The sequence below is a fragment of the Lissotriton helveticus genome, chromosome 3_1 (assembly GCF_964261635.1).
Source record: "Lissotriton helveticus chromosome 3_1, aLisHel1.1, whole genome shotgun sequence".
NCBI classification, from domain to species: Eukaryota; Metazoa; Chordata; class Amphibia; order Caudata; family Salamandridae; genus Lissotriton; species Lissotriton helveticus.
Genome location: NC_136061.1, coordinates 246,631,729 through 246,655,818, shown reverse-complemented (window position 1 = coordinate 246,655,818; position 24,090 = coordinate 246,631,729). Strand labels below are relative to the sequence as shown.

The following is a 24,090-nucleotide window of genomic DNA, read 5'->3' as shown; positions in this document are numbered from 1 at the left end:
GCTATCAAACTACGCTTCGCCCTAAATTTGTTAAAAAGAAAAATGAATTGTCCATCCAATTCGCATTTGTTGAAGATAATATCTGCAAAATTTCTCCCATCTCTCACGTATGGATCGGAGTTGTACAAGAGAAAAGATGCTAACTTTTTGAACACACAACAATCAGAGTTGTTCAAATACATCTTTCATATTCCGAGGTTCGTATCTCAATCCCAGATCCGCTTGGAATTCGGTCTACTAAACCAGCACCAAATTAGACAAGCAGCCATATTAAAAACTTGCTGGAAACTAAGAGCTGCTGAAGAGGACACCCTTATGGGCCTTTGTTGGACTGAGATAAATAACCAGAAAAAGACAAAAAACTCATGGAAAATGGTATGGGAGAACGCCGTCTCGAGCCTTAATATGGAAAAGGCATGGAACACAAATCAATCATTTGTGGCGTTTAAAAAAGAGACTAACGCAGCAGCAAAGCAAATATCATGGACAGCAGATAAAGCTGCCACAGCAAATAAAAAACATGCATGGACTGTGTTGGGCACATAAGGGAAGCCAGAGCCACAACCATATTTAGTCAACCATATATCCCCAGCTGCTCAAAAAATACTTTTAAAATTACGGCTGGGAACCACCATATTAAAAAATCACACACCTGCATGGAAGCAAACATGGCCGACACCCTTCTGTAGACTATGTGGGGAAATGGAAGAATCCTTGATGCACATATTGTGTATTTGCCCATCTTTAACAAATCTGAGACGTTATTACCTACTTCATGTTTTTCATCTTTCTCAAATTAGATCATGCCGCCCGGCCGTCATGCTGGCCCTGAACAGCTACAAACTGCAGACAGCTTGTAGGGCGGCTAGATTTTGCCAAAAGGCACTTCAGCTAATCATGAACACTGAGGTAAAGGACGGCAAAGGTCCAAATCCGACTGTGCGAAGTGCAAGTACAACTGCAAAATCACTATGTACACAGACATTTTAGAAAGTTTCTTTATTTTAATGTATCTCTAGTTTGTACACTTTAACTTTAAAGTACAAGTTGCTTTTTTATATGAACAATATTGTAAAGGTTTTAATTAACTATATACAATAAAAATTTACATGGCCATTCGCAAATAGGAAGAGTTCCTCAAGGGAACCCTTTCCCTTTAAGAATGGTTGAGAAATATTTCTTAAAAAATGAAACTTCAAAGTTTCACTCTTTTGTTTTTGAACACAACTCGTTTTTCTTTAAGGAAAATGTGATTTGTTTAAAAAAAAAAAAGATTGCTTTATTTGAAAGCAATCACTGACATGCTGACCTGCTGACCCCAGCAGACCGCCATCTGTGTGATTGCAGCGGTTTTCAGTGGGTTACGAATTGCAAGCTACCTCATTAATATTCATGACGTAGGTCTAGTTGCGACTTACTATGAAACGCAAAAGAGTTTCATACATTAGGAATAGCGATTTCCTAATTGCGGTTCAGAAAAAATTGCATCAGGTAATTGCTATTCCTATTTTCGTACAACTAGCCCCACAATTTGCATTTGTGATTTGTTATTTGGAAGGGGCGTGTTTTGGGCATCCCATCCAAATACTGAATCGGTATGAGATGTATTACTGTTTTGCGACCAAATTCCAGTCTCAAAACAATAATATTTCATCACCATTTAAAAAATGGTGGTAACCTAAATGCAAATGGGAAGGGGTCCCCTAGGTACCCCCTTTCCCTTTGACTATGTTGAAAAAATATTTTTTAATTATAAAAGCAGACAGTGGTCCCACGGACACTGCCTACTCTTAAGATATGAAACGTCAAAGTTTCGTTTTTTTCTTTTCAAGCGCACCCCATTTTCCTTGAAGGAAAACGGCTGCATCTAAAAAAAAATGCTTTATTAAAAAGCGATCACAGGTTACCATCCCTGTGATGGCTGGGATTCTAATGGGTCTCAAATTGCGACCTCCCTCCTTAATATATAGGAGGTAGGTTGATTTGCGACCTACTAGGAATCGATATTTGGGAGAAAAAAATATTGATACATTAGGAATACCGATTTCCTAATCGCGACTCAGAGTTTATCATATTTAGGAAATCGCTATTCCTATTGTCTGTACATCTGGCCCTGTGTCTTTGTAAACATTTTGCATTGGGGTTTTCAGGGAATAGTAGTAACTGGGCAGGGTGCTAAATGAAATATAATGAGAACTGTAAAATATACTTACTGGGTGTGGGGCCACTTCTTGTCAGCCTCTGCCAGTTCCTGTGTTGTCTCCAAGGGCATCTTTACTTTTACAATCCAATAGGTTGACCGCTCAAGGACTACCACACGTGGTCCTTCTCATAGAGCTTATTAAATCAGCATAAAATAAATAATACCCAATAAAATCAATGTCCGGACAGTGCTAGTTCTTCAAACAAGTCTAGCGTTTTTATTCACAGGCAATTAATAAGTATGGTTAAAAGTCTGGTACGCAGTGAAAATCAACAAGTGGCAACTGCACTGAAAAAACTGAAAAGCCTTGGTTTAATCCACGCTGACCTCAAAACCTGAGAATATTATGTTGGTGGATCCCGTTCGGCAACCATATAGGGTTAAAGTGTTTGACTTTGGGTCTGCCAGCCATGTTTCGAAAACTGTTTGTTCAACATTTTTGCAGTCTCGATACTACAGAGCCCCTGAGATTATTTTGGGTTTGCCGTTTTGTGAAGCCATTGACATGTGGTCGCTTGGGTGTGTGATCGCTGAGCTCTTTCTTGGATGGCCGCTTTACCCAGGAGCATTGGAGTATGACCAGATCCGTTATATTTCGCAAACTCAAGGATTACCAGGTGAACAGTTGTTAAATGTGGGAGCAAAAACTGCAAGATTTTTCTGTCGAGAGCTGGATGCATCATATTCTGGATGGCGGCTAAAGACACTGGAAGAACATGAGACTGAGACTGGGATGAAGTCTAAAGAGGCTCGAAAGTACATCTTCAACAGTTTGGATGATATTGTGCACGTGAATATGGTGTTGGATTTAGATGGAAGTGACTCGATGGCAGAGAAGGCTGATAGAAGAGAATTTGTTAATCTGTTGAGGAAAATGTTATTGATTGATGCTGAACTAAGAATCACTCCAGCTGAAACATTGAATCACCCATTTGTTACCATGAAGCACCTTTTAGATTTCCCTCAGAGCAACCAAGTGAAATCTTGTATTCATATCATGGAAATTTGCAAGTCCAGAAACAACTCGTATGATGTAAATAAGCACAATAAAACTTCAGTAATGAGACCAGTCGCCTCGGGCAAGACAGCTAATGTTTCTGGAAAGTTTACCAAAATTCCCACAGTTAGGGCTCAGGCATTACCATTCAGTTGTGCAGCATGGAATTCCACTTCAGGGAGGACCTGCTCAGTTTGGTTGCAACGATGCATTCCAGCACACGCTGATTTTATGTCCCTCAGCAATTCAAGGCATGCCTTCAAACCATGGAAAGCATACCAGCTACTCAGCAGTGAGGGTTGATAATGCAGTCCCTTTGACACAGGCCCCTGGCATGCAGCCTCTTCAAATAAGACCTAGTGTTCTTTCACAGGCGTGGTCTAACCAAACACAGCAAATATTGGTTCCTGCTTGGCAACAAGTAACTGGCACAGCTCTTGTTTCTGATACTGTGGCTGGTCCACAGAGGATTAGCGACTGGGGAAAGGTTATTCAGCATGGCAACTTTTATAATGCAATGATACCACAGCCACTTTTAACAAATCCGATTGCTTTATCAGCACCTCCACCTGTGAGTTTAGGAATTGCTCATGTTGTTTGGCCTCAACCTGCTGCTAACAAAAGAAATAAAATCTGCCAGAACAGGAGCAACATATTACACAATACCAATATCCAAAATGCAGCACTTACATCTCCAAAGATACCTAGCAATGTGAAGGCGGTCGCATCTGAACTTTGTGTAGCAACACAGGACAATCATAGTAAAACAGAGAGTGAGCAAAGAGTCTGCTGCACATCAGTGGTCACGCAGGACATGCCAGAGGCCTCCATATCAAACAAGCAACGGCAAACTATCATCATTGCAGATTCCCCGAGTCCAGCAGTGAGCGTGATTACTATCAGCAGTGACACAGACGAAGAGGACACAGCAAAAAAGCCGTCACTCAGAAAGTGTAAGGGCAGCATGGACTGTGAGGCCTGCCAGAGTACTTTGAATATTGATCGTGTGTGCTCTTTAAGCAGCCCCGACAGTACTTTGAGCACCAGCTCGTCAGAACAATCTAGCCCATCTCCCTGCAAGAGATCCAACAGCATGTCAGATGATCCCGAGAGTGGATGTGATACGGTCGATGGCTCTCCAACATCAGATTCGTCAGGACATGACAGCCCATTTGAAGAAAGCAATTTTACTGGAGATACTAATCAAAATACAGAAACACAAGCCTCAGATAACATAAAAACCAAACCAGCTATATGCACTGTGGTGGTACCCCCAATGAGAATAGAAAATAACAGATTGAATTCCAATCCTCTCTCCAATACAGAACCCGTATTCCAGCCACTGATAAAAGGCAGGTCTGCCCCTGGAAGAATCAACCATCCACCTACTTTGAGTCATCGACAGCATAAATTGGCATCTGCATTCCAACAACAGCATTTGAACTTCAGCCAGGTTCAGCTCTTAGGATCTGGACACCCAGAGTGGAATGGAAACTATGGTCATCGAAGACAACAGACCTTCATCCCAGCAAATGTGGCTAGCCACCCTTTCAACCTTCAACACGGAAGTCCTAATCACACAACCGTTCACGCACATTTAGCTGGAAACGCTCATTTGGGAGGACAGCCGGCTATCATTTCTTATGGTCCCTCTGCACCCCTAAGCACTGCTCCACCTGTAGCCCACATCCTAGCCTCTCCATGTACTTCAAGACCTATTCTGCAGCATCCAACCTACAGTATCTCTCACCCAAGTGGCATAATTCACCAAGTCGCCGTGGGCATAAACCACCGTCTATTACCTTCTCCATCCGTTCATCAAACTCAATACAAACAGTTTTTTCCATCACATTCTTACATTGCAGCTTCTCCTTCTTTCACAGGATTTCCATTGAGTCCAACAAAACTTAACCAGTATCCATATATGTGAGAACTTGAATTGTGGTATGCTGGAGAAGCTCAATGATACAGACATTTAAATTGAAGAAAAACGAACATGGTATTTAATAAATATTAGCCATGGCACAACAAGAATATTATTTTTGAATCATGTAGACTTGGGTGCAATGTAAACAACTTTGAGCTTTAAAAAACGTTCACTTTAATGTGTTTTGCACATTTGGTATAACTTGTCTTTGGTCATGTTATCTTATATAGTAACTGTAGACAGGTGACTTACAGGAGTAGAAGCTTAGTTTTTGCTCCTGCTATTTTTTTTATAAAATTGCCTTTTAACAAGTGCAAGACACGTCGACATTTGGGAAGCCATTCAGTGTACAGATATAGAGCAACAGATGCACATATGTCTACAGTACAGTGTACAAGTAATATGTTTGTATTACCTGTGTCTTGGTGTTTTCAATGTTGAGTCACTTACTGTATCTAACAAGAAAGTTGTACTTTACATTGCATGTGTCTTTTGCATGGGCAAATCGAGCAGGTTGCCTAGACTTTGCTCTTCAATGTTGTCGTCCTAATAATCTCAGCTGCATTGTATACCGTTTCCACACATAGTGCCTTAAATATTGAGGTTGTTAATGTTACTACTTGTATATTCATGTTGAGGACTGCAGCACTTAATTCAGATCCGATTTTATAGGGTAGATTTTTTTTGAGTTTTGTGTGGTATGATTTTAGAAGCTGGTGTATTCCTTATCAGGAGGACAGCATGTTTGCTGTAACCAAATCCTGTTTTTATCAGAACTATTTGGCTCCAACAAAAGACCGCAGTACAGCTTTCATTGTTTGTTGTAAAGATGTGACGAGCAAGACCTTCTAAACAGTATTTGTACTGTTTATTCGAAATGAAATATCTAGTGGTTTATTTTCAAAATATTTAGGTTTGACAGACATGCCATTGGCATGATTGTTGCTTGTGGAAGAAATTGCAATTGGCATTCATTGGACTTGCGATATGGTTTCATAGTGGCTTGAGCAAACCATGCAGTATTTTATAATTATCAGATATATTTACTGTTGAAAGCTTGATAAGATGTGAGGTGCGTGCATTTTTTCATTCATGCATGGAACCGGTTTTAGCCTTTTTTCACATTATAGTGTTTGTTTTAGATTGTAGAAAAAAAAAAAAAATTAAAAAAAAGAAAACCAGAAGGGAATAGTAACGTCTTGAGGTGAGATATGAGGCTAAAAATATTTTTATTGTTTACACGTGAGGTGCTACATTTTCTATAACATTCACCCTGTGACCAGTGGTATCATGTGGAGCAGAACATGGGTACACTTGGAGCACTTTAGGATTCGTTGGTTTTGCTGCAGTGTTCATTTTTAACATCTCAGTCATTGCGACAAAATAAATACAATGGGCCTTGTTATATATGTCTAAACCTTTGTTTCTATTTTCTTTTATTCTGTGATGAAGGCCCAGCTGGTGACTTCTAAATTGAAACATATTAAATATTTTCTTCATCCAAAACAGCCATTACCCAAAACAACAAAAGTCTCAACCAAGTAAAGCCGATGATGACGTTTTTTTGGGTGCTAAGAAACTTAAAGTTACTCTGGTGACTAATGCACAGTGAGCGTCATGCAAAGCTAGAAACTAGGTAAGACCCAACTGCTCAAGCATTTGTGCTACAAGGGAACATTGTGGTGGGCTAGTCCGACCGTGAGCGCAGTCGCGTCTCCTCCGGATGCATGCTACTGAATTCCTGAGCCTTTCCTGAAGGGAACCTTTTGCACCTTCCACTACCCTGCTTTCCCGCTGTCCCGCTCTCGCTGTCCCGCTCCCCCAGGGCACCGTGGCCCTGCTGTCCCATTCCTTACCGGCATCTCGAGCGTTCTTCTCTCTGACTGGCGGGAGGAGCGCGGCGGCTTCTCGCAGCCTGGGAGGCTTCGCTCCAGCACATCTTTACTTTCTTGGTCCCCAGGAGCTCAGGAGTGCAGCGAACTGGCTGCACAGCAGGGGGTGTTCGCTCCATGCTGCAGATGGCGTTCGCCTGAATAGGCGCGCCGCTTCCAGGAGCTCCTTCCGGCAGGGCCGGTCCTAGAACTTCTGGGGCCCCGGGCAAAAGGGAAGATGTGAGGCCCCTCTAATTTGCATGTAACATCCAGTCGTGGCCTGCATGATGCGCGGGTGGGGGGGATCTCGTAGGGGTGGGTGCGCGGAGGGGTAATTAAAAAAATAAAATAAACTTACCTTCCCAGGTCTCGCGTCGGCTTTGCTGCTGACCTACTCTCCTGCTTTCCTGCCTCTGGCAGGAACAGGAAACAGGCAGCCTCCCTCCCCTAAGCCACTCTCAAGGCTGCAACAGCAGCATTGTGATTGGTTGGTACGCCGACCAGCCAGGCGCCTATGGGGAGGCCATTTTCTCCATGTAGGGTGCATTGCATGCCTACATGGAGAAAGGCCAGAGTGTCCATGACTGGTTTGGTCGGTCCCAGAGGGCCGACCAAACAGTCAGCGCGCTTAGCAGTGGGCAAGGCACTCCTCCCCTGCCCTAAAGCAGACCCACCCACCTGCCTGCCCCAAACCAAACACTTCTGCTTTCTCACAGTGCGACAAGCAGAAACATAAAATGGTAGTTTTAGAATTTTGTGTGTCTGCTTCTCGCACTGTGAGAAAGCAGTAGGGCGACGCTCCTCCACCCTAGTGGAGGAGCCGCCGTTGGTAACATCACAAGAAGTGACATCACAGAAATTGACATCGCAGGAAAATTGATCTTATTTGGCATCCCGAAGAGACCTAACGTGGATATCAGTAACAAGGACAAAAAGATAAATATACAAATAAAATAAGGCTATATATTTTGAAACTGTATTAAATGGATTACATTTGTCACATTGGATGGAAAAGCTAGGTGAAGGTCTCACAAAAATGTATATTATTTATTCCTCGTTAACTGATTGTTTACAGATGAGTGCATGATTCAATTTCCAGTTCTGCCTCATAAAGGGGGGAGATCCTGTTGAGATAATGAGGGGCGGGATCATTCAAAATATAAAATGACACAAGAGAAAATCGCTCACACCATGGATATAATTGCAAATTTGAAAAGGCTTCCTTATCTTTCTGTGCCATTATTGTGCTACCTTAGGATGACACTACAGTGGCAAGATGGCGACTGCTAGACTAGCGGTGTGAGTCGCCAGTTCCTTCGCTCCTGACTTGAAGAAAGGAAGAAAGGAATGGCGTGGCGATTACCTAATTTACTGCTTTTTTTGCCTGGAGCTGTGTTCCTACCGTTTGAAGGATTGTATGGGATTTCATTGTGTGGCGGCCGGTTGCTGATCAAAAGCTTTCCGATATCTTCAGTGGCGTGTTTCCTTGCTGCCCTCGATGCTCGATGCTGGTCTCTCTCGTGCAATCTCCCCAGCACCTATATCGAGTTTGGCGTTTTTCCCCTCGGTGGTTTAGACAATCGTTTCAAGGCGTTTTCTCTCATTCAACTGCCATGCCGCCGAAAAACGCTAGCACTCAGGCGAAGCCGCCTAACACCCGGAGCGGCAAATCCAAACCAGCGGCAGCTGATGGAGCTCGAGTCGAGGAGCTGGAAGCTGCTAGTGTAGTACGGAGTGTTCCTAAATCTGGTGAGTCTGCAGCCACTTTACTGATTAAAAAAGGGGGAGAACTCGAGAATAAGAACATAGCACAGACTGTACCTGCACTATTTGAAAAGCAAGCTGTTAAAAATGCTTTGGTACAGCGTTCGTCAACAGCCCCTGCCGTGCAATCAGATTCAGGGGGCCCCACTGAGACTGAAAACGACAATAATGTATCCCTAACAGGTCGGGAAGATTTTGTTCAAGACATTGGGGAATCTGGGGAGATTGACATTGGATTTGGAACTGCAATAGAGACAGAATGAGAAGCAATTCGTGTTTGGGAGTCAGAGTCCGGGCCAGAACCTGGGTTACTATCGAATGGCACCATGGGACTTGTAGTGCCTGCTTGTGCTCAATGGAGCTGCTGGAGCTGGAGTTGGGGAATCTCCCAAAATAGTTAATACACACAAGGTCAATACTATTAACCTCACTCCAGAATCCAATACTATGCAAGAGGCCAACGAAAATCGAGATACCATGCAGGAGGCCAATGAAAAGTTTTTCTCTATGTCTGACCTCACATCTGATGAGAGCCTAGATAAGGATTACCTAGCTGAGGATAGTAGCCTGGAAGAAGAGACTGGGGTGAGTGAGATTTCTCCCGGCTCGACTATTACTATTAAAAAACACCGGGTTAGGAAATCACCTATATCTAGGGATAAATCTAACGGCTTGGATAGTCATTTCCCCTCATAATCCTGCTCCTTAAATGAACAAGTACACCCTGACGCTTCCAATTCTTCTTCTGAGGTGACTCTGTCAATGATATACCAAACAATGTTGGCACATAGGTCTGACACTAAAATTGAGATTGCACGCACTCAAGCCACGTGCCAAAAAGTAAAGAATGCTGTACGCTGTGTCACCAAAATATGTACTGATATATCGGCACGGGTTTCAGAGGCTGAAACCAGAATATCCACCCTTGAAGACGAGGTTGCCTCACAAAAAAATGAACTCTCTCTAGTCAAGGCACAACGTGACGACATCAGCCTCAAACTCGCTGAGCTTGAAAACCAATTTCGGAGGAACAACCTACGTGTGCTAGGTGTCCCAGAAAACTTAGGCGGATCAGATGTTCGGAAGTTTGCGTGTGAACTCTTTTCTGTCGCATTTCCAGAACTTACATCTTGGGACTGGTCTGTGGTTATCGAGCGTGCCCATCGTTTTCCCTTTTCTATGAAATCAAAACAAAAATAGGGAGAGTATCCGAGAGCTATTCTGGTCAGATTTAATAATTTTCTGGCCAGAGAAGCTGTCTTCGTTCTGGCTAGGCCAGATAAAAAGCGTTCTGCTAAAGGGTGTAGTTTTTTTCGTTAGACCTGACTTTTGCCAGGCAACTGTGTCTAAGCGCTGGCAGTTCAGGCAATTGATAGCTGGATTTCAAGAAAAAGATGCCACTGTCTATTTACAAAACCCAGCCAAACTTAAAGTTATAGTAAAAGGTCATACTAGACTCTTTTTTTCTGAAATTACTGTTAAGAATTCACCTCTTTGTGATGGTGATTAGATTTTTCTGATTAGGTTCATGAAATGTATAACGTATAATCTTACTTGAAGGATGTTGCTAGTATCCTACAACCAAATTGCTATAAGGCTGGGCTTAGGTGAATGTGTATTTTTCTTTCTTCAAGTCTTACGGGGAGGGGGGGGAAGGCACTCGTGTTCCCAGGGACTGTTTATCCCTGTGCCTCATAAGGTGGGCTGGGGGGGAGGAGGGGGAGGGAGGGTGGTGGGGGTGGTGTGGTTGTGTGGGGGTGGTGGTGGGGGTGTAAATCAACAACAGTCGGAATTGAGCAGGGTATGAAAAATGATTGTTATGTGCATCGTTGCAAATATGGTTCTATTAAAGGCTCTAATTGTGGTAAAGCAAGGAATCTATGGATACCTCTGATACATCTTGGTTTTTCAGCTCGTATTTCTCTTATTTTCATCAATGGGTAGGGAGATCAGAATATGTACATTTAACGTTAACGGCCTTAATGATAGCAAAAAGAGAGGAATTCTGGCTAAAATGATACACTTGCTGCAAATAGACATTCTCTGTCTTCAAGAGACAGATGGGAAAAAAGGGGGCTTTTAAAAAACTTAGGACTAGATCTTCTAATTTGCTCCAAACAGACAGGTATTAAACGAGGGGTGGCTATTCTTATGCGGCGGAATTTAGGTACTTGTCTTAAGACATCAGCTGACAAGTGGGGTAGATGGGCTTCGGCTGAACTTCTATTATTCCAAAATAGGATTGTGATCTATTCTGTGTACGGTCCCAACTTGGAGCTGTTTAATTCCCTAAATCAGGAGATTGCTTTATCCAATATTCCTATTATTTTCTGTGGCGACTTAAACATCCATATTGAAGCCAGATTTAGTATTAGACTAAATGAGAGATATACAGGTCTTAAACCACGGACCTTTAAGGCGTTGCGGACCCTGGTATTAGATAATGGTCTCTTGGACGCTTGGCATATCCTTTATGCAAAGGATCCTGGTTTTAGTTTTTTTTCTGCCTCACATAAGAAATTTGTCCGCCTTGATTATTTCTTTCTATCTCAGTTTTTTCTTGACAAAATAGGGATAGAAGTCTTGCCCAGACTATTATCAGATCACAATCCTGTCTGTTTAAATCTTAGTTTATTATCAGTTGGGCCGGGTGTTAGACCGAGCTGGTCGCTTCTGAGGAATCTATTATCACAACAGGATTATATGCAGTTTATGACCAGTATTATTCAAGAGTTTTTTCAGATTAATAACGGGACGGCATCAGTTCCAATAGTTTGGGACACACTTAAATCTATAATAAGAGGAGAGACTCTAAAATATTCGAATTTTCAAGTAAAGAAAAAACGGAATAAATTTAAAAAAAGACTGCGATATGGTCCTAAAGGCAGAAATACGACTAGCTGAAAATATTAAAATAAATAAACATATAGAGGAATCCCAACTTGAGCTGTCTATAAAACGCAGCTTAGTTTATTCTCATATTGCAGACCAAGTAGCTTCACATCATATCCAACACCGGACCGAAAGTTACGAACTGAATGAACAAACAGGGAAAGTTTTAGCACAAAGACTGCGTCAAAGGGCAATGGCAAATGAGATTTTCAAAATAAAAGATCTCAGTGGGGAAGTGAAAACTTCTAAAGGCGATATACTGGCAGCATTTGACGAGTTTTATAAAATACTATACCATCAACCTGATAACATACCAGATCTAGACATAAAGCAATATCTAGAAGGTAAAAATAAAACAGAATTGCTGCCAGAACAGAAAGAGCTACTTAGTGCCCCAGTCACCTGGGAGGAGATTGAAACAGCTATTATGGGGTTGGCTACCGGTAAAGCTATGGGACTGGACTCCATCCCTCTGGAATTCTACCGAGTTTTTAGAGGAGTTTTAAAGTCAGAGCTAATTAAGATATTACAGTCTGCCTTTGCGGGCAATCCACCAGATTCATGGTCACTCGCCACAATAGTCATTTTTTTTAAAAAAAGGCAAAAATAGTGAAGAGTTAGGGTCATATAGACCTATCTCCCTTATGACAGCTGATAGTAAACATTTTTCGAAAATTCAGACTAAATGCATTGATGCCGGTTCTTGTATTTATCAGACAACATGGGTTTATCTCAAAAAGAGACACTACTGATCATGTAAAAAAATAATAGCTTTGTTGGACTGGGCACAGGTTTCGGAATCCCCAGTTGCGGTGGCCCTGTTGGACGCAGAAAAAGCGTTCGACAGGGTCGCCTGGGATTTTCTATGGTCCGTATTGGCATGGATGGGAATCCCCAAGACATATATTAATGCAGTTAAGGCTCTTTACTTCCACCCACAAACTGCAATTAGAATAACAGATTCTCTTTCTGAAGGCTTTATGATAACAAGGGGGACAAGGCAAGGTTGACCTTGTTCCCCCTTGTTGTTTGCTTTATATTTAGAACCATATCTTCGCAAATTATCTATTGAACCTGATATTATTCCCGTAAAGATTAGAAGAAATCAATTCAACATATTTGCTTACGCAGATGATGTTGCTATTACGACTATAGACATTAGGCGTGCACTTCCAAAAATAATTTTCTTAGCCGAAGAATTTGGAGCATTGTCGGGCTACAAATTAAATGTAGCAAAAACCCTGATGATTCATTCCAAATGGGGGCGTCCTAATGAAATAGTTTTCGCTTCTGAAGCTCAATATCTTGGGATAACTATATCTTCCAAGATTGATGATATTGTACGCCTTAATCTTGAGCCTGTCCTAAAATCTTCTAATAAGACTTTAGAAAGGCTAAACAACTTACACTTTTCTCTTTACGTTCGTGTGAATATCATTAAAATGGTAATCTTCCCCAAATTTGTATATTTATTTCAAACATTACCTCTCTTATTTTCCTCACTTTATTTTAGCAAAATTGATAGGATGGTATCCAGATTCCTATGGGTCTATCATCGAACCAGACGAGCTTTAAAATGGTGTTTTTTGCCGAGAATAAAGGGTGGTTGGGGGGTCCCCAACTTTCGGTTATATTATTGGCTTATATCCCTAAGATATATGGGTATTCTCCTTTTCCCGGATACTATTACTGAAGAACATGTATACCCGTCAGTCTATGAATTACTGTTAGGTGAAGAAGCGGTCCAATGCTTAGTAAAAGTCATCGAACCTAGTTATTATAAAAAAACTAGATTTAAAATTATTATTGCAGCATTTGCAATTTGGTGGCAAATAAGGAAGAAAATTGTTTGCCTGGGTGAGATTAACTACTATTCTCCAGTTTTAAATAACCACATGTTACCCACGATATTTCATGACCAAATTATAAAAAGATGGTGTCTTTCTGGAATTCAGTTATTAGGAGACCTATATGAAGATACTGAACTTGCCCCATTTTCGGATCTTCAAACTAAGGGGCCGATTAGGATTGCAGTGAATCCGCATCCTCCGGGCCGGCGGAAGCCACCGCTGGCCCGGAGGATGCGGATTCACCACTGCAGTGCCTACAAAGACCCCCCACCAGATTAGGATGGCTGGGGGGTCATTGGCGGACGGGAAGACTGTCCGCCGCGGTCGCCTTCCGACTGTGGCGGAAAAGCTCTAATATGGTGGCGGTGTCTATCAGACACCGCCAGCCATATTAGGATGGGGCAGAAAACATGCTTTTCCGCGGCGGCTTTTCCGCCGTGGAAAAGCATGTGGTCTTTGGTGTTTGGGGGCCCGTTGCGAGCCCCCAGCGTGGTGGGGGTGGGGGATGCACATGGGGGGTACCTATGGTACCCCCTGCATTTACATGCACAAAGCGGCAGGCACCGCGCGGTGCCTGCCGCTTTGTTCATGTAAATGCAAAACATGCATTTTTAACCTTGCGGCAGGTGCTGCTTCAAGCAGCACCCATCGCAAGGTTAAAGATATGGGATGTGACCGCCAGGGTGGCAGTCACATCCTAATTGCACTGGAGGGACCGCCGATGTCCCTGCGGACGGTCCCTCCACCTCGGGGGTGGCGGACGGACGCAGGTCCGTCCGCCATCCTAATAGGCCCCCTAAATACGGACTATCTAGGAATTACTTTTTTAAGTATCTTCAGATACGGAGTTTTCTAGAGTCTAAAGGCCTTCTTGCTCATAGTTGTATGAGTCAAAATACTATTCTTGAAATTAGCAGGAAAGCTAAAAAAATAGGACCAGTCTATCAAACTACTATTAATCAATTTGAAGATGATTTGTCTTTAGTAGAGAGCAAGTGGCAAAGGAGACTTGAAACTGAAAATGCTGATATGGGAAGTTCAATCGAACTATCACTCAAGTTGCTTTTTAATGGCTCGCTCCAAAGTCAGCACTATATGTCAATTTTTGATCTTTATTATTCCCCAGCTAAAATAGCGAAATGGAAAGTCAGCAATGGAGACAGATGTAATCGATGCGATGAGATGGGAGCTGATTCTATTCACATGTTTTTTAAATGTGAGAAACTCTCCCGTTTTATCGCAGACGTCGAATTTTTTATAAATAATAGTCTTGGGATTGTTGTGAATCTAACTTCTGAAATGGTTATTTTGGGTCTTCAAACGGATTATATCGGAATCAGGTTCACTGCTGAAGAAGCTTTCTTGTTTATTTGTATGTCAATTTTTCGCTATTGCATTACCTCTCGCTGGATTGATAGTGAACCGCCAGTTTTCCATCAATGGCAACTTAAATTGCTCTCTATATATCACTTAGAAATGGCAATGTATAGATCTAAAGGGATCAAGAGAAAAAAGCAGGGACTAAAAATATGGGATCCGATTTTCAAATGGATCTAATTTGACCTGTTTATGTATGTGGAGCTACCTGCCCTTGATGCAATGTATCAATATGATCTGTATTTTGATTTCAATGCAATTTTTTTTTCTTTTGTTATATTTCCTGCTCAATGTACGACTGACTGTTGAAATAAAAGTTATAAATAAAAAAATTTAAAAAAAGTATGACATTAATACTTCGTAATTTGTTTTAACATAAATCCTCCCACCATTATCCCACATACACATGCTAAGAGACGTAGGACAATCTTTTTTGGTGTGGGCTCTTTACTCGCCAGAATTATGTTAAGTGCAAAAACACAACAAATAGTACAAAATTACAAGACACCATTGCAAACAAATAAAGATTGTACATCAATAAAAAAAAGACTTGAAACAACCATGCCCACTGCTAAATCATACATTGACTTGAAGGTACACTTCAGATTCAAGGGGTTTTCAAATCAACGTTTTTGATTTGGTGTTGGAACTGTAGGAAGTAGAAGTGGCCACCTTTAGCGCTGGTGGAGCCCTGTGCGACAATGGCCCCCCAATGGTTCGCTCTGCCACGGATTCCCCCACTACCACCCTTTGACAGTTCCTCTCAAGTCTCCATAACAACATTCTCGCTCAGATGCATTTAATTTGATTTACAGCACCACTGATACCAGTGTAGGGTGTCAGAGAACTTTATTTCACACATTACACGAGACAATCAATCCTACGTGTGGAAATCACAATAGGTAATGTTACATAGGAAAGCACTAGGAGTCACATTACAACCATACTAGTAGGCAGGGTAGTTTATTAGTGATTGATCTGGAAAAACACAAACTCTGAATTTAGAATGTAATACCATGGTTGGGGGTTCTATTTAATAACCAGAATTGATTTCTGTCCAAATGAACCCTTTTTGCAACATTGGGATAATCAAAGACTGGGGAAACAACCATAACGCTGTAAGTTATACCTTGCAGTTTGCATGCAGCTCTTAGATGACAGTTAATAGCTCATTGTTCTACGTTAGGATTTTGACTTATAAACTACAAGCAACAATAGGATCTCTCTGACAAAAGCATTAACCCATTGGCCTATTTAAATTATGTGGACTTAGTGATCTGCATGGTACATGTTCTTTGCAGCAGGCACATTAACCCTCAGCGCTACCTTTAAAGAAGTCAAAACTTCCACTTGACAAAACTCCATCTGTCTCTAGGAAGAACATCGGAGTATTCATGACATTTTTATTGTTACCAAAATTGTTGGAGGCCATGTTTTTATAAACATAATATACTCGCAAACATGACGCCCCCACCCGAAGTCAGCACTCAGTGCGAACTCATAGGTCGAACTGCCCTAGAGCCTTCCTGCTCAAGGGTCCTGTGACTTTAATGACAGAGTCAGAAGGGTGTGCTGCTTCGAAGGCCTGCCCAAAAGACTCAAGTTGAGCTTCAAAAGGGGTTGTAGTGGACAGGCCTTCAAGGTTAACCCACACTTGCCACAGCTATGGTCCACCTGCTGGTACTCGGACACCATTCTTCTAAGTTCTTTCGGGGCCTTCTAAGGTCTAGCATGGAAATGTGCTCTCTTAGGAGAGTGGTCTGGTGGACTGGTCATGAAGGCTGAACCTAATTCCCCAGTTCCAAATTCGGAAGCTCTGAACATAGTGCCGCATCCTCTCCCCCACTGAACACCATACTGCCCCACTGGTAGAAACTCGCACTGCCTTCAACTACAACCCAATTGAGCTCCGCTATAAAAACCTGGAGGCAACTCAATACAAATTATGCACTACACAAGAGCAATATCCTTCCTAAAAAAAAGTGACAACATCCTGGAAAAAGCAAACACTTATAAAGAATGTAAGATTAATTAAAAGCATGTGAAAAGTTAAACAGGAACAACATGATTACCTTAACACTCTTGCACTTATTATTCAGAAATCAATGAGTGCTTTTGCATGAAAAGTTAAGGCCATGACTACAGGGCCGGAAGGGGCCAGTTTCAATGTCCATTGCTTATATCCTTACAAAACGTAAGCAATATAGTTTAAAAAGACCACATTCGTGAATACAGAGCCTCGGCATGCATTTTGTTTTCCAACCCCCCCCATCAAACAGGTATTGCAGTACATCCAGGAATGGTGCACTTCCATACCCGGGGAAAACAATGCTGTTCAGAGAAAGACAAGAAAACAAAAGAAGCCCTTTACTGGCAAACTCTGTAAAGTGGCACTAATGTGTTTTGGGTGTGAATAAAATCAATATGAGCCCTTTCCGACCCACTCGGTCTTGCTTTAGTTATTTTTTACATTTTGAACCTTTTATTTCTCTCCATCCCAAGTCTGCCTGTTGGAAGTGAAAAATGTCAGAAAAAAGACGACCTTTCCAGCAAAAGTGTTTTTATTTTTTGGATGCATTTCACTGGAGAACAAATAAAGGAAAGGAAAGAGGGAGTAGTGGCTACAAGGCCCAGGGAAGGGGACCCCACACCTGGACCTTGCAGCTTTCTATAGTGCTTCGAGGCCCAGGGAAAGGGGGCCCACTCCCCTGGGCCTTTGAGGCAGTGAGGCATTTCATAAAACACTGCCCTAGCACTGGCAGTTCTACATACATTAAGTTAACAAAAACCAGTTGATCTGGCTGCTCCCTCATCCCCTCATCCACCTCCTTTACCTGTGTCTGGCTGGTTCTGGAAACAAAGGGGCCTTCTGTCACCTGGCAACAAAATGCAGAACGGGAATGGCCGGTACTTAACAGAGGTGCTGCCCCTCATCTGACACTGTGAGCCATAATTGCTGGCCCCACTGAGGTGCCTCCCCCCACCCCTGCACCCCCAGGAATGCCAGCACGCTCTGATCAGCAAGGTCGACTCACACTGCCTTGCATGTGTATTGTGTGGGGAGGGGGCCCTGGAGGAGCAGGTGGGCAATCTGTGAAAGTTTGGCCTTTGACAGTGAAGCTGTGGGGGTCCCCTGTCTTTCAGCCCAGAGCGAGGCCCTGGGCAGCTGCCTACACTGCACATGCCTAGCGCTGCCCTGCCTTCCGGGGTAATCCAGGCAGGATTAGTCCCTGCTGGGTGCCCCGCTCCAAAAGTTTCATTACTGGAGGTTCCGAAGGGGCTGAACTCTCTGGAAGATTGTTGCTGCACCAGCATTGCAGTGGCCCCTCTCAGCCTCCACCTGCCTCTTCAGCCCTTTCTTTGCCATCAGTCCTTTCTTTGCCCATGAACGCTCTGATAGCAGGGAACCAGGCACTGTTCTCCCTCCTAAACAATCACCACGAATAAAAGGAAAAGCGAAGACTGCTAAACTAGATCCTGCACAGGATGAGCAAGTAAGACGGGGGAAGCATCTGATGTGCATATTTCCTCTGAGAGTGCTGATTTTACTATTACACTCCCACAGAGGGTTTAGTTGGTGAAAAGGGACTAGAGGTCCCTAGTAGATATGCTTTACGAAATAAAAACTTTAGTATTTTGGGCACTCTTGTAAACTCTACTATGATTCCACCTGCCCCCCTTTTTTGGGAAACTCTGATTAAAAGCCCAGCAGGAAAACAGGGGAAACTTCATCTCTTATCCCTCAGAATTCTTCTTCAATTCCCTCAGTACACAGCAAAAAGAAGCACACCAAGTTAGGATAACTGTGCCCCTTAGATCCTTCTTTAAGGTACACGCTAAAGTCCAACAGACTGGGTCAACCTCCCTGGAGACGATGGAGTCTTATGAGAACAAGGGGGTTCCAGTCGAGGCTTCTGGTGTAAGCATGGATCCTAATAGCGCTAATAACTTAGCTGAAGAGGCGGTGCATTTGAATATTGCTACCTCTAATAGGTTTCAGGTCCAAGGGGATTGTGATGGCGACCCAGTTAACACCCCTGTTGTGACAAGCCGAGTTTCCATCCCGTCGGCCCCTGGAGACTTTTCAACTTCAAACAGACCTAAACATTGGATCTGGCAGATATGTTAGAGGCTCTAACGTCAGTGATAAGAAATAAGTTTGTCATCTCGGAAAGGAATCAGGCTAAAAGACTCCTGTGAGACTTTAGAGGCCAAAATGTCTGCAATTACAGAGAGAATCTCTGCCATGCAAACCTCAGTAGAGGCCCTTAATAAGGAAGTAGAGACCTATCGAACCGTGATACAATCACTAAAAGTGGTGAAAAGCCATGCTGGACAAAATTGAGTCCCTAGAAAATAATGCTAGGTGAAACAATATTAAGGTTCTCAATATACCAGAAAGTCTGGAGGGAGATAGCATCAAAAGTTTTTTCATACATCTATTAAAGGAGTTTATTCCCATCATCAATCCCCAAGACCTAGAGGCTGACATTCAGAGAATTCATAGAGAAAAGAACCCTTCTCAAAAATCTGAATAGGAAAACCCCCATGAGAATTTTGGTTAACTTCAAGACATACACACTAAAAAAGGGAGTGCTGTCAGAGGCTTTAAAAGCTGGGAGTTTCACTAAAGGGGAGTCGTCATTTCGGATTAGATCAGATCTCTCAAGAATCACGCAAGAATCACGCAAGACAGGCAGTGGGAGCTCGGGAAATTTATGCAGACTCTAAGATCCTTAGGGGCAACAGTCCAGCTGAGGTTCCCGGCCCTTCTTAATGTCATATGGAATAATAAAATGCTCAACTATAGGGATCCCAAGGAGGTAGGGACTAGTATTGAACAAATAAACGCTCAGGGATATATATATATATGTATGTCGTCTTATTCGATAAAGTATATTATAGACAACAACAAGGGACTTCCATGGGCACCTGCTTCGCCCCCAGTTATGCCAACCTCATGGTGGGCTGGTGGGAGAAGCAGGTGCTCTGGAATGACCTTACGGAAAGATGGGCATTGAATGTAGTGAGATGGGTAAGGTATACAGATGAAGTCTTTTTCATCTGGCGAGGGACAGAAAACGATTTGAATTGTTTTATTGATTGTCTTAATATGAACCAGGTGAATTTAAAATGTACAAGACACTACAGCAGACACTCTGTAGATTTCTTAGACGTCAGAGTCACGAAGACCGATAACCAATTGACCACCTTACTCTTTCGCAAAGAGAGAGCAGGGAACTCCTTACTTCACTCGTCCAGCGCTCATCCCCCTAGCTTCCGATGGGGAATCCCTTTCAGTGAATTCCTGAGAGCCAAACGTATTTGCTCAACTGAACCCCACTTCCAGAAAATCAAGACGGAGATGAAAGAAAGATTCAAAGTGAGGGGGTACTCAAATAAATCACTCAGAGAAGCAGAATCAAGAGTTGATAAAATATCTAGAGAGAAAGCCCTAACACCAAAAACTACTTCACCGACAACTAAACCTGATTACCTGAAAGTGAGGTTTATAATAAAATACTGCAGTCAGTCCAATCAAGTAAGACAAATACTAAAAAATAGGTGGGATATACTGAGACAAGACCCTATATTGAGAAATGTCGTTGGTAGCTCTCCAGGCATTTCATATCAACGTGGTCAATCCCTTAAAGATTGCCTAGTACAAAGTCATCTAGCCCCCATAGAGACTGATTGGATGAAAACCACAAAGGGATTTAAGAAATGTGGGAATTGCAAGGCGTGCAAGTTTAGTCAGAACTGTAAAGAGATCCTCCTACCTAAAACAAAAATGAAATGAAAGATTAACACCTTGATTACATGCAATACGGAGTACGTTGTTTACCTAATCCGTTGCCCCTGCAACTTATGGTACATTGGGTCAACCACAGCACCTGTAAAAAAACGTATTCTTGAGCACTTACGTGCAGTTACTAACCAGGACTTCTCATACAGCACAGGCAGGCATTTTAGCCGATTCCATCAGAGCGATGCATCAAAAGCAAGCAACATAGGCCTTGCAACTATTAAAAACAGCATCAGGGGTGGAGACAGATTGGGGGCACTACGCAAATTAGAATCAAGATTGATTCTTCTGGCAGGCACCCGCTTTCCTGACGGTTTAAATATGGATGAAGAGTTACACTCTCACCTTTGAAATAATTAGCAGACTAATATGAAGAATGTTATAACTGAATTCTCACCAGACTATAAATACCCTTTTTTAATCTACCCTTCCCGCACATCTTTCCACTTGCCCTTGTTTTTCTCATTTTTTGTAAACCTATACCAGCTTTAATAATTAATAGCAAACATGAGGTTTAATCATTATGATATTTAATAAGGTCCTGTGAGTACTATTATGAACTATGTAGATAATCTGGATGCACAATATGAACCAATATACTCTTTCCTCTTCTTTTTCTAGGTTGTGAAGAAGAAGATACCAGTTCTGATTTTCATCTACACATGTGAAATTCACATCTTTCAAACTAGAAATCTACATTATTCTAAACAGAATGTATATGAATAGGTACATTCAGTTGTACAAAACGGTTATAGGGCACTACACCAATAATTGTCTATAAGGAAAAAAGAAGAAAGTATTATGGGTTCTATGAGGGTACTAGACCCAGATTAAGGACCACGGTTATACCTCACTGCTGAACGGACTATCTTTAGTACAAAAAGCTGGTTGTGTTACCATGCATTTTTTTTTTTGAATAATGTTTTTTTTTCACAACAATCATTTATGTATATAGTGCACAAAGTTTGTCAATGTCAATAACTGAGAACGAAGCCAGTATACTTCTTAAAGATTATCGAGTGTACATTGAGATATGTTTTCTATGTTCATGACATTATGTGACTACACCTTTAAATAGTGGGTTGAGATGTACGCGGGTCATGTGACCAAGAACAACTTGTTGTTCGAAACGCGTAATCCCTCGACGTTTGTTTTTGCTGAATAAAGATCTTTTCGCATGCACTACGGGCTTGTTTGGATTCATTACCTGGATTCTTTTTCTGCATAATATATATATATATATATATATATATATATATATATATATATATATATATATATATATATATATATATATATATATATATATTTATTTTTTTCTTTTGATGTAATTGCTGTAATTCGGAGTGTGATGTAAACTCCAATGGGTAATTCTTTCATCATACCCATGTTATCTTTAGGGAGGGTTCCCTTAGGTGGGGGGGTCACAAGAGAAGCAATTTAGGTATGTATTTCACTGGGTGGTGAGTATATTAGGAGGGGGGGATAACTTGATAACACTAAATGAGATGGTAATTGAGAGAGGGGAAGGCCATGACCAAGTCGTCCGAGTTGAGATATTGCATTTGATAAAAACCAAATACCTATTTTCACCCCAATTAAAATATTACCATGGAATGTTAATGGCCTTAGAGTAGCGGGTAGAGGAAGGAGGATCCTCCAATATTTGAGCCAATCTAATGATGATATTATCTTACAAGAAATACATCTACCATTGATGAATGGGAGGCTGCTCAGTCCAAGCAGAAATGGATTGAAAGCTCTCTTTCTCTTCATACAACCCAAGCATGTTGCACAAAAGGAGTAGCTCTTTTTCTTTTAAATCAGCAAGGTTCAACCCTAAGGGCCTTTAAGGTGGTTGTTAAGGGGTGATAGATTATTGGAGATGTTAAGATTCAGAATGATAGGTTTGTTTTATTGGGGCACTAGGGACCAACATATCACTTACTACAATCTAATGTTCCTATTATTATGGGAGGTGATTTTAATATCCTTCTGAATCCTACTCTTGATACATCTAAAGAGGTGGGTGTAGTACCTTCTAAAATGGGTTCTTTTTATCAGAGTCTTTATGGAAGATCTAGGTCTCACAGATATCTGGAGAGCAAAAAACAAGGCAATAACCGGCCCTCAAGTTTTACATTTCATAACAAAAAGCATGGGCACTTTTCCAGAATTTATTTTATTTTGGTTGATGATAGGCTGATTAACAGCGTTAAAATGGTGGCACACATTTTGGAGCATCTCTCAGATCACTCTGCTGTGCTGATGGAACTACAAATAGAGAAAAGTTTATCGGTCAGAAGATTGATTTTGATAGATCTCTAATCTCTGATGCATCAGCAATAACGCAGCTGTAGAATGAAACCCTGTCTTTTTTTCAAATTAATGACTCATCTGCCCCATCACATGTAATATGGGACGCATATAAGGCATTTATAAGAGGCAGAGTTATTAGTCTTGCGGCAAAAAAGCATAAGGAAACCAGAGATATGATAAAAAAAGCTGGAAGAAGACATCCCTGAAGCTCTGAGTGGAAATGTCACTCAACAAGACAATCAGGACCAGAGGGAGCATAATAATGAGGTTATAGGTAAGAGACAGGCATTAGTAAACTACCTTGACAGTATTACTAGAAGAAGATGGGAGTCTAGTAAATTAGCTAATTATAAATACAGAGAAAGATATGGGAAGCTCCTGGCTTGGAAATCTCGCATCAACCAAACAAGGAATATAATGAAGGAAATTGCCAATGTTGAATCGGGGGGGGGGGTTGTCTAGTCGTAGAATACTAAAACAGTAATTGCATTTGAGTCCTTCTTTCAAGACTTATATACAGAGGAGCAGGCAGTCTCTGACACCCAGATAAAAGATTATGCTGATAGAATAAGAATACCCTCACTGGTTGAATGATGACCCATCTCTACGGTTGAACCAAAACATTTCCCTAGAAGAACTTAAGGCTACAATGAAAAATCTAAAATAAGGTTGCTCTGGGAGGGGTAGATGGTATCCCAAATGAGTTTTACATTTCTCTTGCCAAGGAAATCGCCCCGGTTTTGGCAAATATGTTTGATAGCATCTTCTCTGATGGTATCCCGATTCCTAAGTCCTGGTACGAGGCAGCCGTCAGTCTAATTTTGAAGCCTAGTAGAGACCCGAAAAAATATGAGTCCTACAGGCCAATCTCATTGCTGAATTGGGACTATAAAATCTAAGCACAAATTTTAGCTTGGAGGTTGAATCATGTGATGAGCTTCCTGATTCAGGCTGATCAGAAGGGATTTATTAGGGCTTGTCAACTTCACGATTTAACTCATGAGTAGATTGGTGCAATTGATATTGCCTCAGCTGAAAAACTACCTTTTACCATCTTTGCGTTTGACGTGGCCAAAGTCTTTGA

General features: G+C 41.8%; 1 pseudogene; it reads left to right on the top strand.

The window, feature by feature from the left end:
* Positions 1-2,524: 2,524 nt before the first annotated feature.
* On the top strand, positions 2,525-6,196 carry LOC144822343 (homeodomain-interacting protein kinase 3 pseudogene; annotated as a pseudogene).
* The last annotated feature ends 17,894 nt before the right edge of the window (positions 6,197-24,090 follow it).